The sequence below is a fragment of the Hypanus sabinus genome, chromosome 6, assembly GCF_030144855.1.
Source record: "Hypanus sabinus isolate sHypSab1 chromosome 6, sHypSab1.hap1, whole genome shotgun sequence".
Lineage (NCBI taxonomy): Eukaryota > Metazoa > Chordata > Chondrichthyes > Myliobatiformes > Dasyatidae > Hypanus > Hypanus sabinus.
In genome coordinates this window covers 139,151,281-139,167,984 of record NC_082711.1, presented here as the reverse complement: position 1 = coordinate 139,167,984, position 16,704 = coordinate 139,151,281, and positions in this window count along the sequence as shown.

The window sequence follows — 16,704 nt, the reverse complement described above, 5'->3', positions numbered from 1 at the left end:
CAGTATAAAAGCCAGAACCAACAGGCTCCGGGACAGCTTCTTCCACCAGGCCATTACACTGATTAACTCACGCCGATTTGAATGTATTTCTATGTTACACTGACTGTTCTATTTATTATAAATTACTATGATTGCACATTGCACATTTAGACAGAGACGTAACATAAAGGTTTTTACTCACGTATGTGAAGGATGTAAGAAATAAAGTCAATTCAGTTCACTAGAAAATTCATTTTAGTGTTCTATCCAAAAAAGGAAATGGTGCATGGTGTTTCCACCTTTGATAAGGGCTATCCATGAGCCAGTAATGAAATCAAAACAGACTATCAAAAGAAAAACTTTGCACCTCGCCTTCCATCTGAGGGTGTTGTAATTTGCAGGGCTCAGAAAGGAATTCTCCAGCCTTAGATAATTTGATCCTCCTTTCTGTTTTTGCCCATCATTTCTTTGAATATTCTAGCTTGCTGGGCATGTCCCATAGGCCAGACCATACAATATTAGCATAAAGCAGCTTATTCTAATGCTAACTCCTTTTTATTTAACCTAGCAGAGAAAGTTCTTTGATTCACCTAGTTAGCTTGCCCCCAGGTCTATATCATCCCGATTGGTTTACTTCTCTCTCAGTTCTATTGAAGGATCGCAGACCCAATGCATTGTTTCCTTTCCTCAGATGCTATCTGACCACCTGAGTGTTTTGTTCATTTTTTGCCTTTCTTTACAAAAGCCTTGCTTTTAAGGTCACAACACCAGCCACTTCACAATTGGGTTTTGCACTGCGCAATATTATCTCAGTATAACAAAAACTCAAAACACTCCTCGGTGAAGTTTCAGATCAAAACATAAATAGCTCTATCTATTTGTTTATACAGGAAAGAATAAACATATGGATTTACCTATGAGAAAAGGGAATTTTCCAAAACTATTTTACATGGAGTTAGTGTGATAATGCTTTATAGACAGTATATAGATATTGCCTGCTGGCTTTGCACACATTTTAGCTCCAAAATTTCAGCTGTACAATAGTTAAAGCAAAATTGAGGTAAGTGATTCTTTCACACAAAGTGGATTCCTTAACCATTTCCTGATCTTAGTCTCTTAGGCGTGACAATAATGAGCCATTTTAAAACCAAGAACACAGACCCATGAAGCCTGGCTGTAGTGCCCGACTACTAGTCAGGTTAGCATCAGCTAACTCTGCATAAATTGGTGTTTAAAGACCACACATTTTCTTGCAAGACCATGCTGTGGAAATGAATGTGAAGCCAATGCCCAAAACATCTTGCAGACTTTGCAGAAGCTCTCAACTCAAAATGGTCACTGTACATTTCCCTCCGTAGATACTGCCTGACCCACTGAGTTCCCTCAGTGCCATTGTGTGTTCTCCAGACCTGACAAGTTTCAGTCACAATCAGGTCCTCCACACAAGCCCCAGTGTATGCCCACAGAAAAGTAAATCAATCCAGAGGCAGCTGCAGAATCACACATAAGCTGTCTTGTCAATCCATAGCATCATGATGTAAAACACAGAATAGTACATTCTTAACCACCCTATCAACTTGCATGACAACATTGAGGACCTATGGGCTTGGACCCCAAGATCCCTCTATTCCTTCATACTGCTAAGATTCCTGCCTTTAACCTTATGCTGTGCCTTCAAGCTTGACCTTCCAAAGCATAAACACATCACATTTTTTTCTGGATTGAATTCCATCTGCCACTTCCTAGCCCAGCTCTGCATCCTGTCAATGTCCCGATGTAACGTATGACAACCTTCTACTCTCTGCAACACCATCAACCTTTGTGTCACCTGCAAACTTACTAACCCACCATTCCACTTCCTCATCCAAGCCACTTATAAAAATCACTAAGAGCAGGTGTTCCAGATCACTGCCGAATACTAATAGTCATCAACCTCCAGGCAGAATATGATCCTTCTACTACTACCCTCTGCCTTCTTGTAGGCAAGCTAATTTTGAGTCCACAGACTCAAGTTCCCTGAATCCCATGCCTCCTTATTTTCTCAATAAGCCTACCATAGGAAACCTTGTCAGGTGGTGTTCTGTAGGGATCTGTGTGGGGATTTCTGCAGTTGTGATGTATATACAGTAAATGACCTTGATGAAAATGCAGATGGGTGGATTAGTATGTTGGCGGATGATACCAAGATTGGTGGAGTTGAGGATTGTGTAGAAGACTGGCAAAAAGTACAGAACAATATAAATCAGTTACTAATGTCCTGAGCTGCATATATTTCAATGCAGGAAGAATTGTAGGAAAGGTAGGTGAGCTCAGGGCATGGATCAATACCTGGAATTATGATATTGTAGCCATCAGTGACACTTGGTTGCAGGAGGGGTAGGACAGGCAGCTCAATATTCCAGGGTTCCATTATTTTAGACTCAACAGATCAGAAGGGATCAAAGGAAGAGAAGTGACGTTACTAGTCAAGAAAAATGTCACGGCACTGCTCAGTCAGAACAGACTGGAGAGCTTGTCTAGTGAGGTGTTATGGGTATAAGAAAGTTATGACCACATTAATGGGGCTATATTACAGACCACCCAGCAGTATGAGGGATTTAGTGAAACAAATTAGTAGAGAGATCGCAAACTGTTGAAAGAAACATAAGGTTGTTACAGTAGGTGATTTTAACTTTCCCACATATTGACTAGGACTCCCACACTGTAAAAGGACACAATGGAATTGAGTTAAATGTGTTCAGGAATATTACCTGAATCTCTAAATAGAAGTCACAGCGACAGAGTGAGCGATACTTGATCTGCTATTAGAGAATGAGACAGTAGGTGACAGAAATTTGCTTCTAGTGATCTGCGGGTTGAGATTCTAAATAAGAGAAAAGACAATTTTGATGGTATCAGAAAGAATCTGCCAAATGTTGACTGGGACAGGCTGTTTTCCGACAAAGCTGTATTTTATAAGTAAAATATTTTCAAAAGTGAAATTTTAAGAGTACAAAACTTGTATGTGTCTTTCAGAATAAAAGGTGAAGATAACAGGTGTAGGGAACCTTGGTTTATAAGCAAATTTGAGCTCTGGTTAAAATAACAAAAGGAGATGGATTGAAAGTATAGACAGATAGGAACAATGAGGTGCTTATGGAGTATAAGAAATGCAAGAGAACACTTAGGAAGAAGTCAGGAGGGCTAGAAGAATGTATGAGGTTGCCTTAGCAGAAAAGATGAAGGAGAATTCTATGTATGAAACTATGGATATGTTAAGACCAAAAAGATTGCAAGGGACAAATTTGATCCTCTGGAAGATCAGAATGGTAATCCATGTGTGGAGCTAAAAGAGATGGGACACAGAGTCTATATAAGTTAGGCCAAATGGCATCAATTTCATAGACCTTATATAGATCACAGAGGAAGAGGTGCTTGCTGTCTTGGGGCAAATTAGGGTAGATAAATCACCAGACCTGACAAGGTGTTCCCTTGGACCCTGCTGGAGACAAGTGCAGAAACTGCCAAGGCCCTAGCAGAGATATTTAAATCACCCTTAGCAAGAAGTGATGTACCAGAGGATAGCCAATATTGTTATGCTGTTTAAGAAGGCTCTAAGAATAAACCAGGAAATTATAGGAGAGTGAGGCTGACATCAGCAGTGGGAACGTTATTGGAAGTTATTTTAAGGGACTGGACATATGAGTATTTTGATAGAAATAGACTGATTATGGATAGTCAGCATGGTTTTGTAGGTCTTGTCTAACCAATTTTATAGAGTTTTCTGAGGATGTTACCAGGAAGAATGATGAAGGCAAGACAGTGGATGTTGCCTGCTTGAACTTTAGAAATGCATTTGATGAAGTCCTGCATGGGAGGTTGGTCAAGAAGGTTCAGTCTGTGGACATTCAAGATGGGGTAGTAATTGGGATTAGACATTGGCTTTATAGGAGGAGCCAGAGAGTGGTAGTAGATGGTTGCCCCTCTGACTGAAGACTTGCGACCTGCTGTGCCGCAGAGATCAATGATGGGTCCGTAGTTGTTTGTCATCTATATCAACAATCTGGATGATAATGTAGTTAAGTGGATATGCAAATTTAGGGGTGTAGTGCTCAGCGAGAAAGACCATCATGGTTTGCAATGGGATCTGGACCAGATGGAAAAGTGGGCTGAAAAATGGCAGATGGAACATAATGTCCCCATCTATATTAATGGAGCTGTAGTGGAGTGTGTATCAAGCTTCAAATTCCTTGGTGTCCACATTTCCGAGGATCTCACCTGGTCCCTGAACTCCTCCATCCTGATCAAAAAGGCGCAACAGCACATTTATTTCCCGTGGAGCATCAAGAAAGCTCACCTCTGTCCCAGGATACGGATGGACTTTTACTGCTGTGCCATTGAGAGCATACTCACCAACTGCATCTCAGTGAGGTATGGCAATTGTCCCGTATCGGACCGCAAAGCACTCCAGCGTGCGGTGAAAACTGCCCAGTGGATTATCGGCACACTATTGCCCATCATTGAGAACATCTACCATAAACACTGCCTGGGCAGGGCGAAAAGCATTATCAAGGATGCATCTCACCCTAATCATGGATTTTTCACTCTCCTCCCATCCGGTAGGTGCTACAGGAGCCTCCACTCCCACACCAGCAGGCACAGGAAGAGCTTCTTCCCTGAGGCTGTGATCCTGATGAATCTCACTTCACAGCGCTAAGCAGTATTGCACCCATATTGTACTAAGTTAGTACTTTTATATTTGTATGCTGTAGCACTTAATTTTTATTTGCAGTTATTTTATAAACAATACTATTCTTTTGCACTTCTGGTTAGATGCTAACTGCATTTCATTGGCTTTGTATCTGTAGTCGGCACAATGACAATAAAGTTGAATCTGGTCTAAGAAGCACAAGGAACACACCTTGTATTCCATCTGGGTAGCCTCCAACCTGATGGCATGAACAACAATCTCAAACTTCTGATAATGGCCCCCCAACTCTCCACCTCCAGCTCCCATTTTCCTCTCTCACCTTATCTCCTTACCTGTCCATCACCTCCCGCTGGTGCTCCTCGCACTTTCCTTTCTTCCATGGGCTTCTGTTCTTTCCCATTAGATTCCCCCTTTTCCAGCCCTTTATCTCTTTCAACAATTGACTTCCCAGCATTTTACATTACCCCTCCCCCTCTCCCAGTTTGACTTATCACTGACTACCTTGTATTTTTTCCTCTCCTCCAACCACCTTCTTACACTGACTTCTCGCCTTTTTCTCCAGTCCTGATGAAGGGTCTCGACTCCAAACGTCGATTGTTTACTATTTTCCATAGATGCTTCCTGGCCTGCGGAGTTCCTCCAGCATTTTGTGTGTGTTGCTTTTTCTCTGTCCACTAGGTAATCTCCTCTCATAACAGAGAATACTTTTTGAGAATTTGATGTTGGGTAGGAGGACAGGAGTGGTCATTAACACTTAAAGGATACATCAAACTTTGAGATAAGAGACCGCTATACAATGTCGTCTCTGTGGGATTTATGAGATGAACAGATATCAACTGCTAACACACATTAATGACCAGCCATCCAGTACACAATACAGTATAAGTGAGAACCGAGTTGCCTTGGATGTGATGACATTGGAAGCTTTCTCTCAATTGATGATTGAAATAATGAGATGTCTCAGAAGGTTAACTTCACATCAGTTTTCCGAACTGTGATCATGGGGATATATGCATGGCTGTAAACCAGTTGTCAATAATGGCCATGCGTTTTACTTTCCTGGGAGAGCTTACTAATCAGCTTTGCAATTGATTATTTTGCTTCCAAATAAAACATGTTAAACCTACAATTTCAGTCTTTGTGTAAGGTTAATCTGCAACATTGACAAATGGCATCCATCAGGGATGTCTTCTTATTCACCATTTCCTTTTACACATTCTGACATTTAGAACATTTCCAATGCATTGACGCTCCAAGTTTTCTCTAGCACTGGCTACTACCATCACTTTGCAAGCTAGTGCTACAAATAATATGATTGACAATTTTCTAAGATTTAGTATTTATGTATGTATAAGAGCATTTCACATTGCTCAGTAATGGAAGCATTGAAAAACCTGAGGCAACAATGTTTAGGCAGGATATTGTGTCTCTGAAGGTTCCCTTAGAATAGGCTGTAAGCAATGCCTCCAGTCCTGAGTTTCCTGATCCAAGCTGAGAATCAGCCATAACCATTATTCTGCCTCTAGTAACATAGTATAGTCAGTGGATTCTCTTCTTAGTAAAGTACAAATATTCCAACATCTAAAGGCTGCTTATTTCAGCATACACTGTGAAGTTTGAGAAGCATTTGAACAACCAGCAGTTAATTCTGAAGCTCCTTGGTCATTTCTCCTGCAATTGTGAATATAGTGGCAAAAGCAACAGATTAATGAGTTTCTAGGCGAACTAATATTGCCCCATACTGCACAAAGATGATAAAGTGCAGCTTTGAACTTCAATTTATATCCGGAGCACTGGAAACTGCTGATCAATGAATGGTGACACCATTAGATATGTGTCTGATGCCTGAAAAACATCAGGGTGGATCATATATGTCAGTGCCTAATCTAATTTAAGAATGCCGCAGATCACATGGAAGTTATTGCTAATACAAAATACTCTGGTTAAAAATATTTTTGCAGAAATGGTGCATAAAAATGACTGTCATTTCATGCAATTTCAATTTTTATTGAAGACAATCACGTTGTGGCACGGATGTTACAAATGACTGAGCCTGTGTCTGAATAAAGTCCAGGCTTGCTGCAGGACTTCAACAGCTTCATTTGCTGAGAACCTGAGAATGGAATTGAATATTTTGTAGAGATTCAGAGTTCTGGCCTTATAATGGATGAAAGATCAAAGGTGAAGCAGCTGAAGACTGATCAGCCTAGAATACTTCCATAAGGAATTCCTATAGTGATGCTTGGGGCTTGATCTAAGAAACAACCATTTACCATCATCTTCTGTTTGAAGTATGATACCAATAATGTTTTCTATGTGATTCCCACTAATTTCAGTTTTAATGGAGTTCAGTATCAAAAAGATGGCAACAACATTCATTTGCATATCAATGGGTTAATTGTTAGCATTTTTTTTGAAAGACAGAATCCTCCAATTTAAAGTAAACTGCTCCCCTATCCCTTTTCTCTCTCCTTCTGATCTATGCCGTTTCTCCTACACCCACCTGGAACCCACCATCCAATTTCTTTCCCTTCCTTCATGCACTCCATCTGTCCATCACCTACACACTCCTCTCACTGGGTTTCCTCTCCTATTCTTCTCATATGCTCCACTTATCTCCCTTATTTGCTTCCATGCTCCATCTTCATTTCTTATCAGATTCCATCATCTGCAGCCCTTTGTTCAAAGTTCAAAGTAAATGTATTAATAAAGTATATATATGTCACCATATACAATAATGAGATTCAGCTTCTTCTGGGCATACTCAATAAATCCACAATAGAATAATGACTATAATAGACTCAATGACGTGGATGTTCAACCAGTGTACTAAAGATAACAAACTGTGCAAAAACAAAACAAAATAAATAAATAAGAAATAAGTAATAAGTATCAAGAACATAAGATGATGAGTCCTTGAAAGTGAGTCCATAGGTTGTGGGAACATTTCAATAATGGTACAAGTCAAGTTGAGTGAAGTTAGTCCCTTTGGTTCAATTCCCTGATGGATTGTTGCCAATCCGAACCGACTGGAGTCTACAAATGAGGAAATCGAGGATCCAATTGCATGGGGAAGTATTGAGACCAAGGTCTTGAAGCTTAGCGATTAGTTTTGAGGGGATGATGGTATTAAATGCTGAGCTGTAGTCGATAAAGAGCATCCTAATGTACGCATCTTTGCTGTCCAGATGTTCCAGGGTTGAGTGAAGAGGTGATGAGATAGCATCTACTGTGGACCTGTTGCTCCGATAAGCAAATCGGAGTGGATCCAATTCGCCTCCTTGGTAGGAGTTATGTTTCATCACCAACCTATCAAAACACTTTGTCACGGTGGATGTAAGTGCTTCTTGACGATAGTCATTGAGGCAGGTTAGCACGTTCTTTTAGCACTGGTATAAGTGAAGTTTGCTTGTAGCAGGTGGGTACCTCAAACTGCTGAAGCAAGAGGTTAAAGATCTCAGTGAACACCCCAGGCAGCTGATCAGCACAGGTCTTTAGTACTTGGCCAGCTACTCCGTCTGGGCTGGATGCTTGTCATGGGTTCCTGAAGGCTGCTTGGATGGTGGTCTCAGAGACTGAAATCACACAATCATCGGGGCTGCTGGAGTTCATGACGGTTCCTCCATATTTTGACAGTCAAAGTAAGGAGAGAAGGCATTGAGCTCATCTGGAAGCAAAGCCCTGTTGTCTCCTATGTTGCTTGATTTTACTTTGTAAGAGTTGGTAGCATTTAAGCTCAGCCATAACTGTCAAGCATCCTTCGTTGTTTCAGGTTTAGTCCGGAATAGCCACTTTGCCAGGGAGATGGCTTTCCGGAGATTGTACCTGGACCTCTTGTAACTTTATTGGTCACCAGACCCGAATACCTCTGATCTGGCCCTCAGCAGATTGTGGATCTCATGGTACATTCAGAGATACCAGTTGGAGAAAATTCTGATTGATTTTGTGGGGACCACTCATCTATGACTTTTAATAAAGTCTATGACAATCATGGTGTATTCATTCAAATCCACAGCTGAGTCCCAGAACATGGCCCAGTCCACCAACCTAAAGTAATCCCATAGCCGCTCTTTTGCCTCCCGTGACCTCTCTCTGTTATCCTAATCTCTAGAGCTTTGCTCTTTAACCTTTGCCCGTATGCAGGTAGGAGGACAGCCAAGAGAACAGAATTATTGAAATGTAGTCTGGGAATGAAACAGTAAACATTGCTTATCTTAGTATACCCGTGATCTAGTGAGCTGGGACCTCTGGTGCTAATGGTTATATGTTGTTGGTAATTGGGTATGGTTTTCTTCAAACAAGCCTGGTTAAGGTCCCCAAGTATGATTTGAAATGAGTTGGGATGGACTGTTTTTTGTTTGGAGACAACATCATGCAGTACCTGAAGCGGCTTATAGTCGGTTGCTGTTGATATGTAAACTATGGTCAGGATTATGGAGGAGAACTTCCCAGGTACACAGAATGGATGGCATTTGAAAATTAGGTGTAGGGGAAAACACGTTCAATGAAACCGCCATATCAGAGCACCACTGAGGGTTTATCGTGAAATACACACCTCCACCTTTTGCCTTTTCTGAATCAGTTCAGCCTATCCTATGAATCTAGAAGCCTTTGTGTCTGATCACCACATCTGACATGCTGGGAGCATGCCATGTCTTGGTGAAACATAGAAGGCATTAGCAGCAGACCCATCGATTTGAAGGGAAAGAGAGCTTTGCACACGTCACGAGAAGAGCTTAAAAAAAGAGCATTTCATGGGGATCAGTGCATTAGTGATGGACCAATCAATTAGCGATACATTAGCAGGAGCAAATAAAAGTAAAGCAGGACCAAAGCAGAGCAGCCATTGTGTGAGGGGACCAGTTTAGGAGTGGGAACTTGAGGCTTTGGTGAAGAGGCAGTAGTGGTTGAATAATAAGTCTCTAAATTGCAGATAATGAAAGGAATGATGCAGGATCAGGTGATGTGCTGTAGCTGCTTGATGTAGGAGCTGGTGAACCCCATTGTGGCTCCTGGTGACCACATCTGCAGCAAGGGTTGGCTGCTCGAGGAACTCAGGCTCAAAGCTGATGACCTGGAATCTGAGCTTCAAACACTGCGGCACATCAGGGAGGGGGAGAGTTACCTGGATTCTCTGTTTCAGGAGGAAGTCACACCCATTAGATTAGCTGCCTCAAATAGTCTGTGGTCAGGAACAAGAGGATGTGACTGCGAGTGAGGCAGGTAGTGGTATCCAAGAGACAATGCCGGATGAGCCTCAGCCCTTGAGCTTGTCCAACAGGTCTCAGATTTTTGCTCCTCGTGTGGATGACAGTGGGGGCTGTAGGAAGGATGAGCAACCAAACTGTGGCACCGTATTCAGGGAGCCCTTCAAGAGGGGGGAAAGAAGAGAAATGTAGTGGTAATTGGGGATAGTATGTAAGGGGAATAGACAGAGTTCTCTGTCATGAGGATACAGCGTCCCAAAGATTATGTTGCCTGCTTGGTGCCAGGGTTCAAGATATCTTATCTGACTTGTAGAGGAATTTGCAGTGGGAGGGGAAAGATCCAGTTGCTGTGGTCCATTTGGGTACCAATGACATAGGTAGAACAAAGAAAGAGGTTCTGCAGAGGGAACTTGAGCAATTAAAAACTAAATTAATAAGCAGAACCAAAAAGGTAGTAATCTCTGGATTACTACCTGAGCCATGTGCAAATTGGCATAGGGTTAAGAAGATTAGAGAGTTAAATGTGTGGCTCAAGGATTGCTGTGGGAGAAGTAGGTTTGTGTTTATGGGAAATTAGCATCAGTATTGGGGAAGAGGGAGCTGTACCAATGGGATGGGCAGCACCTAAACCATGATGGGACCTGGATCCTAGCGAATCACATAACTAGGCCTGAGTATAGGGCTTTAAACTAAATAGTAGGGAATGGGTTCAACAGATTGGAGAAGTATGGATAAAATAAAAAAGTGTGGATAAAAATAAAATAAAAACAAAAGATAAAAAAGAGAAAAGTAAGAATGGAGTGAAGAAAAGTCAATTGCAAAAGAGTAAAAAGTTACAAGATTTTAAAAGCACAATGAGTGTAAGGACACTTTATTTGAATGCCTGTAGTATTCAGATAAGGTCAGTGAACTTGTGGCTCAAATCAGTACAAAGAGGCATGATTTAATGGTCATCACAGAGACGTGGTTGCAGGATGGAGAGGACTGGGAATTAAATATCCAAGGATATCAGGTATATGGAAGGATAGGCAGGAAAGTAAGGAAGGTGGGTTAGCACTCTTAATTAAAGATTAGATCAGGGTGATCGTGAGAGACGATATAAGATCTAAGGAGGAGAATGTTGACTCCATCTGGGTAGAGATTAGGAATGATAAAGGGAAAAAAATCACTGGTGGGAGTTGCCTATCAACCACCGGATAATAACGTGACAGTGGCACAGGCAATAAACAGAGAAATATCTGAGGCATAAAAGAATGGAACAGCAGTTATTGTGCGGGACTTTAACTTGCACATAGATTGGGTGAATCAAGTTGGTTGAGGCAGTCTTGAGGAGGACTTCATAGAATGCATCCGTGGCAGCTTTCTTGAACAGCATGTTACTGAACCTACAAGGGAACGTGCAATCTTAGATCTGGTCTTGTGTAATGAGGCAAGTAAAATTAGTGATCTTGTAGTTAGGGATCCCCTTGGAAAGAGTGATCACAGCATGATTCTCATACAAATGGAGGCTACAATAGTTCAATCTAAAACCAGTGTATTATGCCTAAACAATGGAGATTACAATGGGATGAGGGAGGATTTAGTTAGTGTAGACTGGGAACACAGGCTATATGGAGGGACGGCTGAGGTTTAGTGGAAGACTTTCAAAGAGATTTTTCATGGTGTTCAACAAAAGTATATATTCCAGTTTACTGCAAGGGCAGTAAGGGTGAGGAGAAGGCCACCTTGGATAAGCAAGGAAATAAAAGAAGGCATCAAATTAAAAACTCGTGCATGTAAAGTCACCAAGAGTAGTGGGAAACTGGAAGATTGGGAAAACTTCAAAAAGCAATAAAGTCCCACTAAGCAAGCAATAAAGAAAAGGAAGCTAGATTATGAAAATAAACTAGCACAAAATATAAAAACAGATAGTATAAGTTTTTATAATTATGTAAAGTGGAAAAGGGTGGCTAAAGTGAATGTAGGTTCCTTGGAGGATGAGAAGGTGGAACTGACATTGGGTAATGAGGAAATGGCCAAGGCTTTGAATGACTATTTTGTGTCAGTCTTCACTGTGGAGGAATTGAATTGAATTGAATTTATTACTTACATCCTTCATATACATGAGGAGTAAAAATCTTTACATTACATCTCTGTCTAAATGTACAATGTGAAATTCATAGTAATTTGTAATAAATAGTATGTACAAAAGGACAGTCAATATAACATTTGATTAGAGAAAGGCTAACTTTGAAGAGATGCGAAAGGATTTAGAAGGAGTGGTTGGGACAACTTGTTTAAATTTTGAGGGTACAGAATCTTTATGTTCCTGCTAGGTTGAAAGGAGAGGTTAAAAGTTTGAGAGAGGCATGGTTTTCAAGGGATATTGGAAACTTTGTTAGGAAAAAGAGAGATATAGAAACATAGAAAATAACAGGAGTAGGCCATTCGGCCCTTTGAGCCTGCACTGCCATTCAGTATGATCATGGCTGATCATCCAACTCAGAACCCTGTACCTGCTTTCTCTCCATACCCCCTGATCCCTTTAGCCACAAGGGCCATATCTAACTCCCTCTTAAATATAGCCAATTTAAGAGGGAAGCCAACTGGCCTCAACTGTTTCCTGTGGCAGAGAATTCCACAGGTACAGATATCTACAATAAATATAGGCAGCATGGAGTAAATCAGGTGCTTGAGGAATATAAAGAATGTAAGAAGAATCTTAAGAAAGAAATTAGAAAAGCTAAAAGAAGATACGAGGTTGCTTTGGCAAGTAAGGTGAAAATAAATCCGAAAGGTTTCTACAGTTATATTAATAGCAAAAGGATAGTGAGGGATAAAATTGGTCCCTTAGAGAATCAGAGTGGACAGCTATATGTGGAGCCGAAAGAGATGGGGGAGATTTTGAACAATTTCTTTTCTTCGGTATTCACTAAGAGAAGGATAAGGAGAAGGATATTGAATTGTGTAAGATAAGGGAAACAAGTAGGGAAGTTATGGAAACTATGATGATTAAAGAGGAGGAAGTACTGGCGCTTTTAAGGAATATAAAAATGGATAAATCTCCAGGTCCTGACAGAATATTCCCTAGGACCTTGAGGGAGGTTAGTGTAGAAATAACAGGGGCTCTGACAGAAATATTTCAAATGTCATTAGAAACGGGGATGGTGCCGGAGGATTGGCGTATTGCTCATGTGGTTCCATTGTTTAAAAAGGGTTCTAAGAGTAAACCTAGCAATTATAGGCCTGTCAGTTTGATGTCAGCAGTGGGTAAATTAATAGAAAGTTTTCTTAGAGATGGTATATATAATTATCTGGATACACAGGGTCTGATTAGGAACCGTCAACATGGATTTGTGCATGGAAGGTCATGTTTGACAAATCTTACTGAATTTTTTGAAGAGGTTATGAGGAAAGTTGACGAGGGTAAAGCAGTGGATGTTGTCTATGTGGACTTTAGTAAGGCCTTTGACAAGGTTCCATATGGAAGGTTAGTTAGGAAGGTTCAATTGTTAGGTATTAATATTGAAGTAGTAAAATGGATTCAACAGTGGTTGGATGGGAGATGCCAGAGTGTAGTGGTGGATAACTGTTTGTCAGGTTGGAGTCCGGTGACTAGCGGTGTGCCTCAGGGATCTGTACTGGGTCCAATGGTGTTTGTCATATACATTAATGATCTGGATAATGGGGTGGTAAATTGGATTAGTAAGTATGCAGATGATACTAAGGTAGGTGGTGTTGTGCATAATGAAGTAGGTTTTCAAAGTTTTCAGAGAGATTTAGGCCAGTTAGAAGAGTGGGCTGAGTGATCGCAGATGGAGTTTAATGCTGATAAATGTAAGGTGTTACATTTTGGTAGGAATAATCCAAATAGGACATACATGGTAAATGGTAGGGCATTGAGGAATGCAGTAGAACAGAGAGATCTGGGAATAATGGTGCATAGTTCCCTGAAGGTGGAATCTCATGTGGATAGGGCGGTGAAGAAAGCTTTTGGTATGTTGGCTTTTATAAATCAGAGCATTGAGTATAGGAGTTGGGATGTAATGTTAACATTGTACAAGACATTGGTAAGGCCGAATTTGGAGTATTGTGTACAATTCTGGTCACTGAATTATAGGAAAGATGTCAACAAAATAGAGAGAGTACAGAGAAGATTTACTAGAATGTTACCTGGGTTTCGTCACCTAAGTTACTGGGAAAGATTGAACAAGTTAGGTTTTTATTCTTTGGAGCATAGAAGGTTGAGGGGGGACTTGACAGACAATATTCAAAATTATGAGGGGGATAGATAGAGTTGACGTGGATAGGCTTTTTTCATTGAGAGTAAGGGAGATTAAAACAAGAGGACATGAGTTGAGAATTAGGGGGCAAAAGTTTAAGGGTAACAGGAGGGGGAATTTCTTTATTCAGAGAGTGGTAGCAGTGTGGAATGAGCTTCCAGTAGAAGTGGTAGAGGCAGGTTCAGTATAGTTATTTAAAGCAAAATTGGATAGGTATATGGACAGGAAAAGGAATGGAGGGTTATGGGCTGAGTGCGGGTCAGTGGGATTAGGTGAGAGTAAGCATTTGCACGGACTAGAAGGGCAGAGATGGCCTGTTTCCGTGCTGTAATTGTTATATGGTTATATAACATAGAAATACAATTTATCAGTTTGAATGAATCAGTCTGGTGGACTGGTGGAGGAAGCTGTCTTGGAACCTGTTGGGCCTGGCTTTTATGCTACAGTACCATTTCCCGGATGGTAGCAGCTGGAACAGTTTGTGGTTGGGGTGACACAGGTAATCCTTCGGGCCCTTTTTACACACCGGTCTTTGTAAATGTCCTGAATATTGGGAAGTTCACATCTACAGATGGACTGGGCTGTCCGTACCACTCTCTGCAGAGCCCTGCAGTTGAGGGAAGTACAGTTTCCATCCCAGGTAGTGATGCAGCCAGTCAGGATGTTCTCAATTATGCCCCTGTAGAAAGTTATTAGGACGCACCTAACATGCCAACGAGAGATGTCATGGCTGTGATGGGAGGTGAGGACCTTGATATCACTATCACTAAAGAGGTAGTGCTGAGCAAACTTGTGGGTCTGAAGATAGATAAGTCCCCTGGTCCCAAAAGAAATGGCAAAAATTATAGTAAAGGCTTTGGTGATAATTTACCAAAATTTCCTGGACCCTGGGCAAGTCCTGGCAGATTAGAAGATGGCCAATGTCACACCACTGTTCAAAAAGGATGTAGGTAAAAGGCAAGTATCTATAGGCCAGTTAGTTTAACATCTGTAGTTGGGAAAATGCTTGAAGCTATCTTTAAATAAGAAATAGTGAGGCATCTGGAAGGAAATGGATCCATCAGCAGATGCAGTATGGATTCAGCAAAGGCAGGTCCTGTTTGACAAACTTACTGGAGTTCCTTGAGGATATAACAAGCGCAGTGAATAGAGGGGAACAGGTGGATGTTACTTCCTTGGATTTCCAGAAGGCATTCGATAAGGTGCCACATAAAAGACATCCATAAGATAAGGATGCATAGAGTTGGGGTTGATGTATCAACATGGATAGAGGATTGGTTAACTAATAGAAAGCAGGGAGTTGGGATCCATGGGTGTCTCTCTGGTTGGCAATCAGTGGTGAGCGGTGTGCCACAGGGATCGGTGCTGAGTCCACAAAAGCTCACAATATGTACTAACGATCTGGAAGAGGGGACCGAGTGTAGTGTATCTAAGTTTGCTGAAGATATTAAATTGGGTGGAAAAACAAATTGTGCAGAAGAAATGGAGAGTCTGCAGAGAGATATAGATAGGTTAAGAAGGACTTGGGAGTGCTTGTGCATGAATCACAAAAGGTTGTTTGGCAGGTGCAGCAGGCTATCAAGAAGGCAAATGGAATGTTGGCCTTCATTGCCAGAGGGATTGAATTTAAGAGCAGGGAGGTTATGCTGCAACTGTACAGGGTACTGATGAGACCACACCTGGAGTACTGTGTACATTTCTGGTCTCCTTACTTGAAGAAGGATATACCGGCTTTGGAGGTGGTACAGAGAAGGCTCACCAGGTTGATTCTAGAGATGAGGGGGTTAGACTACGAGGAGAGATTGAGTCGCCTGGAACTGTACTCGCTGGAATTTGGAAGAATGAGAGGAGTTCTTATAGAAACATACAAAATTATGAAAGGGATAGATAAGATAGAGGCAGGAAAGTTGTTTCCACTGGTAGGTGAAACTAGAACTAGGGGACATAGCCTCAAGATTTGGGGGAGTAGATTTAGGACGGAGATGAGGAGGAACTGCTTTTCCCAGAGAGTGGTGAATCTGTGGAATTCTCTGCCCAGTGGGGGCTACCTCAGTAAATATACTTAAGACAAGTTGAATAGATTTTTGCATTTTAGGGGAATTAAGGGTTATGAGGAAAAGGCAGGTAGGTGGAGATGAGGCCATGGCCAGATCAGCTACGATCTTATTGAATGGCAGAGCAGGCTTGACAGGCCAGATGGCCGACTCCTGCTCCTCTTTCTTATGTTCTCATAGAAAACAACTCTCTTTCATTTCCCTCCAATACAGCAATCTTGCCCTCAGGTCCTCAATTTTGTTCAAGTGACTGTACATTTGCTAACATGATGCTGGCTCAATAGGGCCTCATCTCTCTGTGTTTCTGCCTCGCTTTTGGCTATGGCAATGAACCTTAATCTGCTTAAAGGTGTCATAACTACTTACTTGAAAATTAAATTCCCCAAGCCCTTCACAAGATCATGTATTCTGTAAGTCATTAAGTCAATTAAAAGTACATTGCTTAAATGGAAATTACATGCAGATTGCTGCGACAGTACTTCAAAAGAGGTATATTTATAAGTATTGTATGC